We start from the raw sequence: 13,590 nt of genomic DNA on the forward strand, positions 1-13,590 counted from the left end.
GACCCGGCGGCTAGGTTACATATTGCGGACGGATATATAAAGCGAATGCCAATTCTTGTGAACCACATTATGAGTGTAAAGACCAACTAAGCGTAAAAGTTTACACCTTTAGAATGTACTTTACTTTTTGCTAAGTGTATGTTCCTTGTATGGACTGACCATTTTAAATTCACATAGGAATCCATTAGATGACAAGTTTGCTTATTATTTATCATCATTATAAATATACAATTAAGTAAAAGCTTATTGAAAGTTACTTAGTTAAAATATTTTTTCTCTTGCAATGCAAAAAAATATTGTTTAGTTTACGCTCATTAAAAGTTACTTAGATACTTAATATTTTTTTTCTCTTTCACGAAAATGCAAAGAAAATATTGTTTAGTTTACTTAATCTAATTTTGTTTTAATAGTGATAAATTGATCCTATTTTAAATATTTTTTTCATACTTAATTTTTGAAATATTTTTTATTCAATTAAACTTTTACAAGTAGGTTACTTTTGAATCGTCATTCCATACTACTGTACTACAATGCCCTGACAGGGTTTCATGTGTACCTGTACGTTAGCTTTAAGTATACTCGATCCAATGTACCTACCTGAAAGCAAATTAATGAATAAATGAAATAAATGAAAAAAAAAGAAAAATAAAACCGACTTCAAAAACCACAAACACTAAAAAGTAAAAAATAACTTTTATTTAGCTACACATGTAATGTACCTAGGTATGAAGTCGAGCGAGCATATTAAAATAAAATTAGAAATCCAAGAGTGAAGCTCGCCCGACTTCATACCTAGGTACATTACATGTGTAGCTAAATAAAAGTTATTTTTTACTTTTTAGTGTTTGTGGTTTTTGAAGTCGGTTTTATTTTTCTTTTGAAATTTTTTTATTTCACTATTTTTAGTGGCCCCACTGTACTATAATATGCTATGCCCAGTTAAAACCCTACTGTTTACTAAGCTATTACACTGATCGCGAGCAATTTGCTCCTATCTATTGAGGAGTTCTGTTCTCCATCTCCGAAGATATTCATCAGATCTTCACCAAATTTATATGGGACCACCTGCACAGTATACCCTTTCAAACAAAAAAAAAATTCCAAATCGGTCCAGGGGTCTTTGAGTAATCGGGGAACATACAAAAAAAAAAAAAAAAAAAAAAAAAAAAAAGATTCCGACGAATTGAGAACCTCCTCCTTTTTTGGAAGTCGGTTAAAAAAACCGGCTGGACTCTTATAAATTGACGTGGCCCTTTATTTTTATTTTTATTCAGATACAAGTTATCTCTTGACTGCGATCTCACCTGCTGGTAAGTAATGATGCAGTCTAAGGTAGAAGCGGGCTAACCTGGAAGCGATATGGCAGTTTTTATTAAATCCATATCCCTTTTGTTTCTAGACGGCATCGTACCGGAACGCTAAATCGCTTGCCGGTAGGGTGGTAACTAGTCACGGCCGAAGCCTCCCACCAGACCCGATCAGAGATTTAGAAATTATAAAATTCCAAACCCCTGACGGGAATCAAACCACCACTTGCCACTTACCACGCGCGAGGGAGATTGACAAAATTTAGCCATAGTCAGTCGCTGTCCAAGTGCGGATTGGCAGACTTCACACACATTCGAGAACATTATGGAGAATTCTCAGCAATGCAGGTTTCCTCACGATATTTTCCTTCACCGTAAAAGCAAGCGATATTTATCGGCCCGAAAAGTTAGAGTGCATGCCTGAGGTCGAATTCCCGACCTCCCGGGTAAGAAGCCGATATCTTGGTATAAAAGCACCCTAAATAAAGAAAAAAAGTAGGTTATCACCGCTTTTCGGCATAATTCAAAACCTTTGAATTAGTATGTACCAATCACACTAATATTATAAAGGAGAAAGTTTGTATGTGTGTGTGTGTGTATGTGTGTGTATGTGTGTGTATGTTTGTTACTCCTTCACGCAAAAACTACTGAACGGATTGGGCTGAAATTTAGAATGAAGATAGATTATACCCTGGATTAGCACATAGGCTACTTTTTATCCCGGAAAATCAAAGAGTTCCCACGGGAATTAAAAAAAAGCCTACATCCACGCGAACGAAGTCGCGGGTATCAGCTAGTAAATAATTCCTTAAAGTTTATAACCCATTTAAACTTTTAAACAATCGGGGATAATGTATTTAGCTGATAGATAGCTAAATACATTATCCCCGAGTGTAATAGGTTATAAACTTCAATAAAGTTTATTACTTTGTTAACCCTGAAAGAGGTAATCTTCGGAAACTGATGGATCAGTGAAAGAATTTTCAGTATCGAAACATTATTTCCGGAGATTACCCGCTTTATATACAAAGCATTAACTTTTACTTCTTCATAATACCTACTAAGTGCCTACCTATCCAAGTTATAAAATAATAAAAATAAAAAAAAATGTATACAATTAAACTTTTGAATCGTCAAATGCATTCCACCATTGTAGGTCTATTCCGAAAAACCTGCATCAATCATTATTACAATCGTAATTGTTGTGATTGGCTGAATTTATGATATTCAAAGCTTTGTAACCAATAGCCAGCGAGTGTCAACCAATCATAGGTAGTTGCGATCGAATGGAAACACTATCATACCCTATTGAAAAGTAGATGGAATGACACATATTATCATGTAAACCTTAGTGGTTTTTCGCTGAGTCAAAGTAGACTTGCCTGACAAGACCTATTTTTAACCCCCGACCCAAAAAGAGGGGTGTTATAAGTTTGACGTGTGTATCTGTGTATCTGTCTGTGGCATCGTAGCGCCTAAACGAATGAACCGATTTTAATTCAGTTTTTTTTGATAATAATTTTAAAAAAAACCTGTGTCTAGCAGTGTACGTCTATTGGTTGATACTGGTGATGATGGTGAAGACGTTGGCCATATTATTTGGACACTGTATTGCCAAAGTGCGTGGACGCAGCTGACGCATCTTGGCCCCAAGCCGAAACACAATTGCAACCGTTTAAAAATAATGATGACTAAAAATAATGCTAGGTACCTAAATATATCTGTGTACAAACCTTCTTGACCTAGGTTATTTGCAAACAATATACCTACTGGTATTATTCTGGCACTTGAATTTCTTGGACTGACATTATTTGGGGACTGATTTTTCAGTTCCTAAAGTTTAACAGACTTTTTTCAGGTCTCCGAACCCGAAGGATGCCAATAGGACCCTATTACTTTACCCCACAGCTGTCCATCAGTCTGTCTGTCTGGCAGCGGGCTTTTCTTATCTCTTGAACCGTAATAGATAGAGAGTTGAAATTTTCACAGAATGTGTAGATATTTCCACCACTATAACGACAAATTAAAAAAAAAAACATAATGGCCGCCAAGAAAATTAAAAAAAACATGAGTGTTATTTCTTGAACGGAACCCTTCGTGTGCGAGTTCGACTCGCAATTGGCCTGACACATTATTCTGATACAAGTTAGCCCTTGACCAAAGACAAGTTACAAATTATATTTATAAGAATCGAACCCAGGACCTCTCGTTTATATAATACTAGCGACCCGCCCCGGCTTCGCACGGGTGTTCTGGGATAAAATATAGCCTATACGGATTCGGAAGAATCCCTCTAAGTAATGGTAAAAGAAATTTTGAAATCGTTCCAGTAGTTTTTGAGCCTATTCAATACAAACATACAAAGGTTTCCTCTTTATAATATTAGTATAGATAAGACCACAGCACTCACCACTGCGCCTGCGGTCGTCGAATATAATAAGGAGTATGTACATATGAGCTTAACAAAAGTTGTGAAAAACATCTATTGCAAAGTGATTGCAAATTCAGATAAACAGAAAGCTTTGCAAATATTATTCTACTTCTCATTGACGTTAATGTAATCTATTAACAGGGCTCTCTCCGTCACTCGCTTCATACAATCGTAGTTCCAATTTCATTTGAATATTCGTAATTAATATATTTGATTAATTACGTAAATGGCAGCTGTTGACACGATTATCATATTGTTATCAGTTATCATATGTACTATTTATCATTTATCTAGTTATCACTCGTGTCACGTGTGACGGCGCTAACATGCTAACATGTTGAATTGTAGATTGATTGATAACTTTAATTTTTTTAATGCATTTTATGTATTGCAAGTTGATTAATATATTAATAATTAAAAAAAAAAAGAGATTTTTGCCAGCAATTTTTAATCAATAAACCATCATATTATAATATAAATTAAATATACCATTGGTTAAGTTGGTTGCCATTGGTTACCATTGGTTGGTAAATATACCATTCCTATCGCGAGAGGAACCAGAACAAAAGTAAAGAAAGGAGAAGAAAGAGAAAGAATAATGATATTATATTTCATACTTATTGTGTAAACAAGTGTAAATTAAAAATTTATAACATCCCCGACAAGTGAAGGTTACAGTAATTAGAAAAGAGCTGATAACTTTCAAACGGCCTGAACCGATTTTGACTCGAGCCTGACTCGATCAAGCTACCTTTCAAACTTAAGTATAACACCCTTCTTTTTGGGTCGGGGGTTAAAAAGAGGGGTATTATAAGTTTGACGTGTGTATCTGTGTATCTGTCTGTGGTATCGTAGCTCCTTAACTAATGAACCGATTTTAATTTAGTTTTTTTTTGTTTGAAAGGTGGCTTGATCGAGAGTGTTTTTAGCTATAATCCAAGAAAATCGGTTCAGCCGTTTGAAAGTTATCACCTCTTTTCTAGTTACTGGAACGTTCACTTGTCGGGGGTGTTATAAATTTTTAATTTACACTTGTGTAGAGTCTAGTATCGTGTATAATGTCATAGAAGTAAACAGAAATTAGACAAGGCATAAATCCTATTACCAATATTTTTTTAATTTGCTAATTTAAGTTTTTTGGAAGATGACGCAAATGATATACTAACGCGAAATATTATTTGCGTCATTCACAAAGTAAAGAACTTAAAAAATATATTATTTTATGACACTCAATAAATCTTGCTATTTTTCTATGAGATATTTATTTTCATATAAGTGATTTTGTATACGAATAACGATTATTTCCATGCTAAAAATATTGCTCCAGATACTTATGTTAAAATCTACTAGGGACCACTTCTATTAGGTTGTAAAAGGCGATTAGTTCTGGACTTCAATTATTTATTTTATTTACTGTAATGTCAAAACACTTATTCAATTTTAATTTTTAACCCCCGACCCAAAAAGAGGGGTGTTATAAGTTTGACGTGTGTATCTGTGTGTCTGTGTATCTGTGTATCTGTCTGTGGCATCGTAGCGCCTAAACGAATGAACCGATTTTAATTTACTTTTTTTTGTTTGAAAGGTGGCTTGATCGAGAGTGTTCTTAGCTATAATCCAAAAAAATTGGTTCAGCCGTTTAAAAGTTATCAGCTATTTTCTAGTTTTCTTGTAGAAAAGAAGGTTAGATTCATAATATTCAAGTGTCAATTGACAAAATATGTCAAGCTGTCAAGATAGACGTTGCCTAGATATACATAATTATTTATTTGAAAATGATTTGTCGGGGGTAGGTATTGAAATTTTTTAATTTACACTTGTTTATTCATATACAAGTTAGGCCTTGACTATGATCTCATCTGGTGGTAAGTGATGATGCAGTCTAAGATACAGAAGCGGGCTAACCTGGATACTCCTTTAATTTTTACACGGCATCGTACCGCAACGCAAAATCGATCGATCGATCGATCGATTTGCCAGTAAACTAATTGCATTATAAAGATAAATTAATTGCAGAATTGCAGGCATTGAGAGCTACCAGTATAAATATCGTTTAATTTACTTGTTATTTAACCTCACAGACTAAATAAACACGATATTTATTTAAAATAATTGCTTATAGCTCAAATTGGCTGGTTTATTTCAGGTTTATTTATACAAGAAATTGGAGTAAGGACTGTTTGAAATCCTGAAAATTATAGGACAATGCACCTTCACCTCCTTAAGGCTTACAGGATGCTGTGACCTAGTTACGGCGAAATCTGCCCTATTCTCGATTATTATAACACAAGCTGATGCCCGCCACTTCATCCGCTTGGATCTAGATTTTGAAAATCCCGCGGGGACTCTTTGATTTTCTGATATAAAATCTCTTTAATAATATTTGGCGTGATTATTTAGTTGAAAGAAGTGTGATAAGTTTTTGAAGATTTCTTCAAAATTAATTAAAATCAATTATATTTTTGTTACCTAGAAGTCTGCTCTATTTTTGACTCAATTTATAATTAAAACATGATAATGTGCTGATAAAAAGATTAAGTACTTCGATATTACCTAATTAATCTTTTATGTGACCGATAGCGCTCGATAAGGCATTTACTAAAAGAAAAGAGTGAAAAACATTTAAAAAAAAATCCAAGTATCACTTCACACCATCAAATAATTCGACCACTGCGCAGATCAAATCAGAGTTATTTTTTCACTGACACCAAAATAAGTAATTTAAATACTTTACATAATTTTTTTTAAACTACTTCGTTTTTTTTTATTACATACGTCTTATTACTTACCTACCTACATGTATATTTTTTATTTTTGTATTTATTTTTTCACTATCAATACCATAGTTTTCTAAAATTATTTACCTGATTTACCTAACAATCAACTGGAAATAATATAATAGCCTCATCTGGTGACAGGAGGGCTGGCTCATTTTTTGCACAAAGTGTCAGCCTGGCTGTCCAGCGCGGAAATGCTCTTTTTGGCACCATCCCATGCGGGCATGATTTGTACAGTTAATTAGATAAGGTTTAAGTTAATTTTTTAGCTTTAGGTTTTATTGTAACATTTTCAGCTTAAAAAAACTGGGATTCAAACCTAAGTCTCTTGATTGTGAATTCACACCACTGCACTCTAAACAGCTAGGATCTACAAAGTTTTCACAATTTTATTGACATCGTAGGTGTGGTTATGTCCAAGTTTTTATTATTAATAAAAAAATCATAAAAATAAATAAGAAAATAAATAATAAAACATTTGTATAAACTATTAAAGTACTAAAAATACCTAATGTGGCACTTTGTACCCTATACATACATTTACCTACTCTTTGGTTTGTACCTATTTTATTTATATTTAACTTAAATTATTGCAATTTGTATCCATAGACCTATATACTCTCTACTATAATATAAATACTCTTTGTACCCCAATACTTTCATGAAGAAATCCCTAATCCTTGGAATTCTTCCAAATTAATCAAAACCAAGAAGGTATCTAGGTTAAGAGTCCGCCTGCTCGATAGACTATGGTCAAAACTCTTTTTAACCCCCGACCCAAAAAGAGGGGTGTTATAAGTTTGACGTGTGTATCTGTGTATTTGTCTGTGGCATCGTAGTTCCTAAACGAATGGACCGATTTTAATTTAGTTTTTTTTGTTTGAAAGGTGGCTTGATCGGGAGTGTTCTTAGCTATAATCGAAGAAAATTTATAATAATAATATAATATAATAAGTATAGAGGTTTTTGTGTCGGGGGTTTTTTTTAATTTTAAGTTATCATTCTGAGAGGAGACCCGTGGTTTATAGTAAGCCGGCAATGGGTTGATTTTGATGATGGTGAAGTTAGTTAACAACCAGACGGGAAGTTTGACATTGGTCGAATGTGGAATAACAGTTGAATGGCAATTAGGTGATCGTTTGCTTTACCTTGAGTATGCTTTGTAAGTTAAGTAACATCAATAAAGGCAATTTGATTCCAAAAGTTAATGAGATTGAATTAAAGAAGACATGAATCAGTTGCTAATATTGATTGGCTTCAAGGCTTGTTAATGGAAGTATATAATCTATATAAGCATATAATCGTAATCACAAGGTCTTTCATTGAACGGCTTGCAAATTATAATTAATGGTTTTTTTCTAATGTTTGTAGGTAGGTAAGTATACTGTAAGTACATTATTGCGGAAGTAATTCAACGATGCGCGTAACGAAAATGAAAACTGAAAATGAATCAAAATATAGCTAATATTTGTTTCACGTAGGACAGCTTGTTCCATTTGACTCTACCACCGGTTTGGAAAGCAAATTCTACTGAGAAGAACCGGCAAGAAACTCAATATCCGACAAGCATTGCCTATAGCGACTGCTGTAGAATAAATACAATATTTTTATGATAGTGTTTTTACCTACACTTAAAAAAACTATTTTTTTTAAATACCTATCATTAACTGTGGAGCCGGCAGGATTCGAACCTGCATCTTCTGGTTCAGCGCTCGACACGACGCTCTGACAGCTAAGCCACTCACAAGTGAAGTCATCTATACTAATAAATAAAATTGGAGTGTCTGTCTGTAATTTCGAAATAACTACCTCATATTAAGCTCATATGGTTATTTGAACGATAGCAACACCGAATCACACGTTTTTAAAATTTTTGTCTGTCTGTCTGTCTGTCTGTCTGTCTGTTTGAAAAGGCTAATCTTTGGAACGGCTGAACCGATTTTGACGGGATTTTCACAGACAAGTAGAGGATTGACCAGGGTGTAACATAGGCTACTTTTTTAACCGACTTTCAAAAAGGGAGTTGTGTTTTTCTACCTATGTACACCGAAATCTCCGAGATTTCTGAACCGATTTGCGTAATTTTTTTTTAGTCGATAGAGGAACTTTGGGACATTGTTTCATAAAAAATTGGATTCCAACTCCTCAATCCTGATGCTGCAGGGGACCTCACCATCAATACTGATGGGATTTAGAAACTTTCGGTTATAAATTGATTGATATTGAAGGTATCTGTACCAAGTAAAGACTTTGTCGTTGACCTCGAGGACCCAACTCCTCAACCCTGATGCTGTAAGGAATATCATTCCTAAATCCTGGAGATCCCTCGGGATTTTTAAAGGATCATCCGTTTAAATGTTTTTACGTGGTACAGAAACACGTTGCATCCCGGGGACGGGCTATTACGGATAGGCTACTTTTGTCCTGGGAAACCAAAAGTTCCCACGGGATTTCAGACCTTAAATCCACGCGGGCGAAGCTGCAGGCATCAGCTAGTTGAAAATATAATATGACAGTGAAATGTAAAGTAGGTAGGTAATTAACTGGTATGATACCACTTTAGTATCTAGTAAGTAATCATAATCATAATCATAATAATCAAGTAGGTAGGCCTTATAGAAAAAGTAGACGTCTTAAAATTGCAGAGGAAGTGTGGACGTGCGCTTCGTCGCCTGCGCAGCCCGTAGCCAGCCCGTAATAAATACCTGGCGTGGGATATCGCCATACTAGGGTATGGATGTGGACATGTGGTGAGTTGATTTGTAGCATTGCAACACGATTTAAACTGCTTTTTGTAGCCAAATTGGAGCTAGGTACTTGTGAAGGAAAATGGCAAGAAAATGATAAACTTTGACAACATAATTTGTGGCTACTGGCTATGTTCAGATGAAAACTTGCTCTGAGTAAGAGTTCTCCATAATAATGTTCTCAAAGGTGTGTGAAGTCTGCCAACTCGAACTCGACCAGCGTGGCGGACTATGACCTGAACCCTTTTCATTTTGATAGGAGACCTGCCAACTAGTAGCACGACGATAGGTTGATCATGTTGATGCAATATAATATGTCTTACTATAGAGCACATATCATGATCAATACATTTCCGCCCCACTACTGAGTACGGGTCTCCTCTCAGAATGAGAAGGGTTTAGGCCATAGTCTGCCACGCTGGCCCAATGCGGGTTGGCAGACTTCACACACCTTTGAGAAAATGGAGAACTCTCAGGCATGCAGGTTTCCTCACGATGTTTTCCTTCACCGTTAAAGCAAGTGATATTTAATTGCTTAAAACGCACATAACTGAAGAGTTAGTGGTGCGTGCCCGGGATCGAACCCCCGACCTCCGATTAGGAGGCAGACGTTCTAACCACTAGGCTATCACAGAGTACATATGCCTTTTACCATTTGCCAAAATAGAACAAAAAGGGCACATGTTAACTTTCAATTAACGCAACCGCAGGCTGGTGGCGCCGAGTGCATTAAGTAGTATCATATTTTAATCATGATCATATTGTAACGTATGAAACAGCCGCATTATGGTTAACTGTGCAGCGGGGTTATTCTCTACAACGCTGTGCTCGTCGTTGAGTTCGCCGTCGAAACATTGACAACAGCTAGTTGTGTGTAAAAAAACTGGAGTGGGTCAGTTAACCCACCCCAGTTTTTTTTTCTGAAAATCCTATTATTGGGGATCTACTATATAGAGAGAGCATCTCCGTCTGTGTTGGTGTTAGCTGGCGGCATCGATGTCGATGGCTGGCGGGCGCGCTCTGCCTTTTTGGAGTGTTTTTTTTTTGTTAAAACTGACTGGAAAGCGCTTTAAGGGGGTGCCGTGCGTGTGTCGGCGAGCGCCGGCACAGACGGGGTCCATACTTGTATAGTTTCCCTAACTTGTTACAAATAACTACAAACTTGACATTGGCTAATCTTTGTAAAGCCAGACGAGAGAAAAAAAAAAGAGAGCATGCAAAATCTCCAATTTCTAGACCTAGTAGTTTGAGATGTACCTTAATATTATATACCTAGTCAGTCAGTTTCTCTTTTGGCGGTAAATTTTTCAAACTCTTTCTCTATCAAACAAATATTCCCACATGAGTGGACACTGGACAATGGACATACAACATACATCATTTAAACATGTAAGCCTCAATAGCTCAACGGTCATAGGAGCGGACTGAAAACCGAAAGGTCGGAGGTTCAAACCCCACCCGTTGCACTATTGTCGTACCCACTCTTAGCACAAGCTTAACGCTTAGTTGGAGGGGAAAGGGGAATGTTAAAAAAAAACATAAACAATAGGCCCGTGGTGTGGGGAAATCTCAACAGTAGATCTAGGTCCAGCTGTGGGAATTTATCAGTTCTGAGAAGATGTCTCGACGTAGAAAAAGCATTCCAAACCAGTAGTAACTATAAAATAAACAACGGAATCACGAAAAAACCACTTTCGAAAGGTTTGAGATCTTTTTCAGATCAGCGATACTTCAGCGCTGTGATCAAGGCTGTATATTTAAACAATATGCTGCAGGATCAAATGACAAACGAGAGGGGACACTCGGGAAGGCACCAATTACAGGAATGCGAAAATCCATCACCCATACCAAACATCCTAAATCCACCAACCATTCAAATGAAACTCTACTTTAAAATTATTGCAATAAGATTGATTTTTCATTGGAGGTGTTCCCGTAGATGTGTTAGCTGCAATGTGGTGCAGATTTGATATTTGCAATGGGTGCAGTAACCTCTCCTACAGATCACGTAGGCCACACTAGGCGTGATATACATTATATAGGAATAGGTTAGGTAGTATCGTAGTGAAATGTGAAATTATTTGCATCTAAGTGCCTCGTAACTTGCTTTTTTGTGTTTCTGTTTATTAATAATTTGTGTCCTAGTTTGTTCAGTACTAAATTCCCGAGTAGCTATAGAGACTTGAAATTTCAAACATACTCTTAGCTATAGAAACAGAAATAGAGATAATTAAATAAGTACTTAAACAAAAGTAAAAAAATTAAGAAAATATTTTTTTTCAAAATGCCACGTTTTTAAAACGGTCTAAAAAGTATAAAATCATTATTATAGTTAGCTATGAGAATACTTGTAAGATTTAAAATGAAAAACGTGAGGCGCATGCAATAGATTTTCTAGGATCATGTAATGAGTAGCCCTTAGTATGTCCTTCTTCGGGATGAGAGCTACTTCTGTACCTCAAAATCGTGGGCCGTATGGTAGGCGTCGTAAAAAAGGTAACAGACAGACATACAGATCAGTTTTGCATTTATAATACTATAAATAAGTAAGTTTTGTTAGGAATAAAGCAATTATTTTAAATATTAATTTTCACGCGAAAAATAAGTTTTTTAAGAACCTTGACAACATAAACCAGCTACCATAGAAATGGAAACAAGAAAATCAATTTTCTAGATTACCTAGAAAATTGTTTCACTTGAACCTGAAAGTTAACGTTGTCATAAGAAAAACATGTTTTTGGTCTAATTTATTTTATCAAAAAACAGTCAAACCCCAGAAACCATAAACCCGATTTAAACTGCTTGCAAAAGCCAGTGAAATACGTGATTCATGCAATATCACTGAAACTTGGAAAATCGGTTCGATTATTTTCCCCACTTTGCAGTATAAGCACCTACTTCAATATCACAATAACACCTCAGTAACACTTCTGGGTAATTACTTGGTAACACGAGACAACATTTTGTTATAAACAGGAAAAAGTTAATATGGGCAGCGCGCGCCCAAAAAAAATCGGCACCCTAGACGGATCATTGGGATTGCGCCTTGGATGAAGTAATTCATCCAAGGCGCGATAAATTTTCACTCTCATCAAAATTCAAGACAAAAGAAACATATCTTTACTAGCTTATGCCCGCGACTTCATTCGCATGGACTACACAAAATTAAACACTTATTTTTACCCCCAGGGTTTGAATCTTCAAAAATCCTTTCTTAGCGCATGTCCACGTCATATAAGCTATCTACCAGCCCGATCCGTTCAGTAGTTTGAGCTGTGTGTTGATAGATCACTCAGTCATTCAGCTTTTCCTTTATTTAGGTAGATAATTTGCTCTGTGGTGTTCATTATGTGTATTTTTATGCAAAAGAAGCACAAAGGACATAACAATCAGTTTCACGTTTCGCATACGTCAGAAATACTTTAATTCTGTTACGCAACACGTTTTCTCAGCAACCGGTTGGTTCCACGGTAAGTGCAATCGACCTTTTTTGGGGATCAACTAACAAAAGGAAAATCGAATTATAATCACTAGCTTTTGCCCGCACCTTCGTCTGCGGTACATCTGTATATCCATACTTAATATTATAAATGCGAAAGTGTGTCTGTCTGTCTGTCTGTCTGCTACGTTTTCACGGCTCAACCGCTGAACCGATTTTAATGAAATTTGGTACAGAGTTAGCTCACATCCCGGGGACGGACATAGATTACTTTTTATCCTGGAAAATCAAAGAGTTCCCACGGGATTTCTAAAGACTCATACACTATAACCGATTTGTATGAAAGGTACCGAAGTATCTTGCGTCCCTGTAATCGAAATAGGAAACTTTTTATCCCGGAAATCAAACAGTTCCCACGGGATCTATAAAAATCTAAATCCACGCGGACGAAGTCGCGGGCATTCTGTCTAGTATTATATAAAGAAGAACTGACTGACTCACTGATTGATCTACCAACGCATAGCTCTAAACTACTGGCCTGATTGGGCTGGGCATACAGATAGCTATTATGACGTAGCCATCCGCTAAGAAAGAATTAAAAAAAATTCAAACCCCTAAAGGGTAAAACAGAGGTTCGAAATTTGGACGCGGACGACGACTCGGGCATAAGCTACTTAGTATGTATATTATGTACAATAATTGACGTTGGGTGAGATGTGGATACCCCAGAGTTCAATGTGGTCAAAAATCGGAACAGGACAAAAAAGGTAGGGGTCTTCCGTCAAGAAAATGTAGCAGTCCGAAGTTGGAAACTTGGTACGTGCGTTTGTAGGTACTTTGTACACGCCATGCTGTTAGTTCTGCCTGATGTCTCTCTGGTCGTGTCGAT

General features: G+C 36.1%; 1 long non-coding RNA gene across 1 annotated transcript; it reads right to left on the reverse strand.

Annotated features, from left to right (window-relative positions):
* Nucleotides 1–10,474: 10,474 nt before the first annotated feature.
* On the reverse strand, nucleotides 10,475–12,590 carry LOC123874128. Its single transcript, XR_006797836.1, has 3 exons — nucleotides 12,510–12,590; nucleotides 12,191–12,192; nucleotides 10,475–10,485 (listed from the first exon to the last, which is right to left on the reverse strand). It is a non-coding gene; the product is annotated as an uncharacterized LOC123874128 (long non-coding RNA).
* Between the last annotated feature and the right edge of the window lie 1,000 nt (nucleotides 12,591–13,590).

This window comes from Maniola jurtina, chromosome 2, assembly GCF_905333055.1.
Source record: "Maniola jurtina chromosome 2, ilManJurt1.1, whole genome shotgun sequence".
In the NCBI taxonomy this organism is placed as follows: domain Eukaryota; kingdom Metazoa; phylum Arthropoda; class Insecta; order Lepidoptera; family Nymphalidae; genus Maniola; species Maniola jurtina.